We start from the raw sequence: 5,715 nt of genomic DNA, 5'->3' as shown, positions 1-5,715 counted from the left end.
GTTTAGCGTACATCCATATCTTCTTTAAAAATTCTTTATTTTTTTTTTGTCGCTTCTCTGCTTTGCAGTGAGTCATAGCAGCATGGCAGCTTGCAGCAGCCAGCTTATGCAGTGATGTTGATAGCACTCCTTCATTTAGCATTATTATTTTTGGATACATTTCTTTAGTCCTCTGCGCAGTTTCAAGTAATAACTTTGCCCTTTTGTCCCAGAAGAGTTACAAGTTGCGTTCTTTTCATTTGAGAACAGAGAAGGAATATGGAGAACTACAAAGATGGTGTAATATAAGATTTAAAATTTAAAGCCTTTCATAAATAAAACAAGTTCTCCCCGGCAATGGTTTATTTAGACGTTAGTGATAAAATTCAATTCTCCCTTTTCAGATTTGTCATTTCCATAGCGTACTGTACTTCATTGTACTTTGAACCAATCATAAACCTTAATTAAAAATATCAAACTTTATACCTGGACAAATTAAAGGATGACCAGAGTTACATTGACGGCAAATTTTACCAGTGAATTTTTTTTTATTTACCATGGCCTAATGTACAGGGTGTAAAAAAAGGAGGCCTTTAGAAACTGACGTATCGTGACGATTCCAATGTCTATGATACGTCAATGTCTATGTCTATGATACGTCAACAAGTGCATAAAGTATTGTCAGACACTAGCAAATGTAACAGATCTTATTTTGGGTGGGGACCGGTTAGGTTACGAAGTCGGGGTGTGCAATGACAACGAACCCATGCGTGCAAGACCGGTAAAAAATAGATCTTTGTCCATACCACTATAAGGTTTATCTGAGCTTATGTACCAGTGGGATTATTATAGTATTAACATGGTTGCCAAGGGATCTTTTGTTATCAGAGTGACGTTTATTGATTTATTAACCTCATCAATATATTCATTTGGGACGATTACACCAGATATCCCTCATCAATAAAACAATACGCTGTATTGTTTTCAATTTATGTCGTTGAGTGGTAACAAAAATCGTCCTACCCTCCCGTCAGAAAGTTTCTTGTCTCTAACTTGGGAAAAACAGTGATGACCCATCAATAACTTCGACAATAATTAAAAGACAAAATGTATTTGCGAATCAAATTCATACACAGGTTCATTGCCCCAATTAAAAAACATAACTCACAAATAAATATCTAGATGAATTTAATTATTCCATCACTGACCGTGAAAAATGTAAGCTTCAAACACCATCAATCCCTGTCAATTTCAAAAAAGTGAGCTCGAATTCTGATAAAATTATTGTCAAACGGAAGAGTCTAATGCATTGTTTATTCCCTCCGCAACCATATTATTACAAAGTAAACGCATGTTTTAAGGGATATTTAAATGTTCCCTTAAGCCTCGAGATGTTTGCGGGACATTTAATCACCAACATGCTTGAAAGCTATAATAATAACATGGCTTCCTTGGGATGTTTCGTTATCACAAGGACGTTTACTGACGTATTTATCTCAATTATAGAGATAGGGATAATTACTTCTAAACATCCCTCATCAATATATTCATTAGGGACGTTTGGACTGAATTTATAGTTCCTCACACTTTGTGTCGTTGAGTGGTAACAGAAATCATCTTTCCCTCGCGTGAGAAGCTTTCTTGGCACTAACTTGAGTAAACCAGTGATGTTTCCAGAATAATTAAAAGACAAAATGTATTTGCGAAGCAAATTCATACACAGGTTCACTGAACCAATTTAAAAACAGAATTCACATTTAAATATCTAGATGAATTTCTTTATTTCGAGACGTTTGCTGAAAGCTATAATAATAACATGGCTACCTTGGGATCTGTTGTTATCACAGGGACGTTTACTGACGTATTTCCCTCAATTATAGAGATAAGGATAATTAGTTCTAAATATCCCTTATCAATATATTCATTAGGGACGTTTAGACTAAATTTATAGTGCCTCACAATTTTTGCCGTTGAGTGGTAACAGAAATCATCCTTCCCTCGCGTCAGAAACTTTCTTGTCACTGACTTGGGAAAACCAGTGATGAATCATCAATAACTTCCACAATAATTAAAAGACAAAATGTATTTGCAAAGCAAATTCATACATAGGTTTACTGAACCAATTCAAAAACAGAATGCACAATTAAATGGTCACCTTTGGTCACCTTTCTCCGCTTTGTCCTGCTCGGGTAGCGGGTCTTTGCCGGAGACCCAGTTCTATGAGACTTCTCCAGGCTGCTCTGTCCTGGGTATCCTCTTCTTTGACACCACATAGCTGCATGTCTCTCCTGATGGTATCCTTCCACCGATGCTTTGGGCGTCCTCGTTTCCGTCTCCCCTCCATTTGCATCTCATAAGCTCTCCGAATGTCTACATCTTCTTCACGCCGGCACACATGTCCGAACCACTGCAGTCTTTTTCTTCTCATCAATTTCAGTATACTCATGACATTCGCTTCTTCTCTTATGCTTTCATTTGTTCTGTGCTCCTCCAGGCTGACTCCAAGACAATAGCGTATCATTCTCATCTCGCAAACACTGATCTTAATTCCATCACTTACCACGCCCAATGTATGATTTAAACATAATCAATGGTTGTCAATATTTTAATAAGTTAGCGCAAAATTTGATAACAATATTGTCAAATGGAAAAGTCGAATGCATTGATGTTATTACAAAGTAAACGCATGCTTTCAGGGACATTAGTGACTAATTTTCCCCTTAAGCCTTGAGAGGTTTTTTACTAAACCTAACTTGGTTCGCAGGACATTTAATCCCTGAAAGCTTGCATTAATTTACTTTATAATAATCCGGTGTTGAAATGTCAAAAAAGCGATTTGCTTGTTATTGATTACCAATGTTGGCGAAATGGCTTCTAAACCAGAAAAATACAAGAACATTTTGCCATTGCGAAAATAAAGTTGAACTCAAACAAAAAATATAGCATAAATAACAATTGTGCAAACGTGAAACTCAACAGCAGAATCTTTACGGTGATATATACACATGAAATTGTTTGTAGAGATAAAGATGTTCATACGTAAGTAATATATTCGCATTAGTGAATCTTAATTTATCAGAGCTTCGTTATCATGTAATTGTACTTTGTAAAACTTTCCATCAGTGAAAGAAAATACCATTACATGTGGGTGATATTAGTTTGGAATATTGACCGCCAACAACTCATCCCTAGATCACCTTTAGGTTAAAACTACTCTCAGATAATTATTCATACAAGGGCCACCTACTTCTTTCAAGCCTCTATTGCTCATAAGTTAAAACTTTCTATCTACAGACTCTATCTAAACTAACAAAAGAATGCCTTGGAATGCCTTGCCATTCATTATTACCAAACAATTCAAAAGTTTTTTGGAGAAATTTCGTATAGTTAACAAGCTTTCATTAAAATGAATGAAAAATTGAATTCGTTTCTCGAATACAGAAACTGTATCTCCTTCACTCTAATTTTCCTTTAGTAAATTGTTTGTAGTTAATTGTAGATAGGAAATTTGTTGCCAGCAATTGGGCCGTGTCAATGGGTAAACACAAAGGTAGACTTGAATGTAAATATAAAGATAGACATAAAGGTAGACTTAAAGGTAGATAAAAAGGTAGACATAAAGGTAGACATAAAGGTGGAGATAAAGGTAGACGAAAAGGTAGACATAAAAGTAGACATAAAGTTAGACACAAAGATAGACACAAAGGTATACATAAAGGTAGACATGAAAATGGACATTAAGGTAAACACAGAGCTAGACATTAAAGTAGACACAAAAGTAGACATTAAGATAGACATAAAGATAGACATAAAGGTGGACATAAAGGTAGATATAAACATAAACACAAAGTTAGACATAAAGCTAGACCCAAAGGTAGACAAAAAGGTATACATAAAGATGGACATTAAACTAGACACAAAGGTACACAGAGATAGACATAAAGGTAAGCAAAACGGTATAAAAAAAGTTAGACATAAGTATAGACACAAAAGTAGTTAAAAGATAGACATAATTGTAGACATGAAGGTAGACACAAAAGAAACGCTTGCAGAAAGAAGTTTAGATGAAAAACCTTTTCCAGGGCGATTTGATGTTGAAGAACAAGTAACTGATGACTGGAAATGATTCGTAACGAAGATTGCACACAACTTATGAAAATTCAAAGCAGAATTACAACAAGAAATATCTTTTAATAGTGAATAAATTGTACCATATCTTGTTATCTAATGGCTATGATATTTAGATAAAAACATCACATTGAATGCAAGTTTAATGCATAAGACAAGACATTGTAGAACGCCTTCACGAGTAAGTACAATCCTTCCTTATGACAGCTTATTTCTCTTCACAGGAATTACAGATGAATTTGGCAGAGTCTTCAAACATACTGCCATGATGAAAATGTATAAACCTTTGGTTGATATGCTCTATGTGTGATAAACAATGTTATTGAAATGGTGGGTATATAAAATATGAAATACAATCATAAGGAACACACCGCAAAATGTGAACAAAGTTCAAAGAAGCTATCAGCTAGCTTGTTGGTTTAAAGAATGAATCATGAACGGGAAGCCAGAAATAAGTTATCCTTATGTTTAACAACAAGAAGTGGAATTGGATTAATTAAAATGACATTGAAAAGGCAGCTGAAAGAAATCTTCATAGTAAGATTGTATAAAAGCGTGCTGATAATGAAAGATTTGTACACACAAACTTGTCTCTATGTCTTTCGATACAACTTATCATGGGCTAGTGAATTTATGTGTAATGCCGATGTATATATGACCAATCGAATATTAATGTATACGTTTTATACCATGCTTGCAATCTTTATATCTCTTAATTTTGCGATTAATTTTTTGCTTTTTTGTACTACCGTTTACCTCAAAATACTGAAATACTCTTGGTTCGACACCTTTGATGGTCATGTTTTTGCATTAATTACTGCAATGTAGGAATGGTACATTAAATTAAGCAACCAGTCCCAACGAACTCTCTGGTCTCGTTAGAAGACACTACCTTTCGAGGTTGCAAAGTGGAGGTTCAAACCCTGGCTGGAATAAGATTTTGTTAGGCTATACATAGGATGAACTGAGAAAAGGAAAAATAGTGCTGGCTAACAGTAGCAAAATGACATTTCTATTACTGTGTTTTACGAGAATGGAATGCGACACTTAGTATAATTTCAGAAAAAACTCGCTCTCCGATGAGGAAGAAGGACGAGAGCGAAGAAAAAAAAGATAAGAATCCATGCAAAACACCACTCTTAAAAAAACTAAGTCTTTTGATCAAATTTTTTTATTACTCCCTGTGATCAGGGAATTATTTTTCTTAAATTTAAAAATTCAGGAAACTTTGGAATAAACAGAACGCCCTAATATTCCCCTTCTTACCTCCATGCACTCGTTCCTCAATTCGACTTTCTGTCGTCCACATCCACCTCGTACACCTAAGTGTGTTAGAAGAGGGGTGAACCAAGGATCTTGTGCACAGGAGGTCAGTGATGGTCAGTCAAACCGAGTGCTCAACATCAAAAGCTATCAGTTTTTTGTTGTATTTACCTATTTTTTTTATTAGTTTGAAGGGAAAGAAAAGGAGTCGGTCTTGAACCTGAGGCGGTGCAATACTTACACCATAACATTCAGTATTCTACATATTTTTACTCGAAAAATGAGAATTAAAAGGACAAGAATAGAACCCGAGATGTGTTATCACCACATGGCAATGCCTGACAT

This window comes from Xenia sp. Carnegie-2017, unplaced genomic scaffold, assembly GCF_021976095.1.
Source record: "Xenia sp. Carnegie-2017 unplaced genomic scaffold, XeniaSp_v1 HiC_scaffold_12, whole genome shotgun sequence".
Classification (NCBI taxonomy): Eukaryota; Metazoa; Cnidaria; class Anthozoa; order Malacalcyonacea; family Xeniidae; genus Xenia; species Xenia sp. Carnegie-2017.
The sequence above is the reverse complement of the archived record's forward strand: the minus strand, read 5'-3'. Positions refer to the sequence as shown.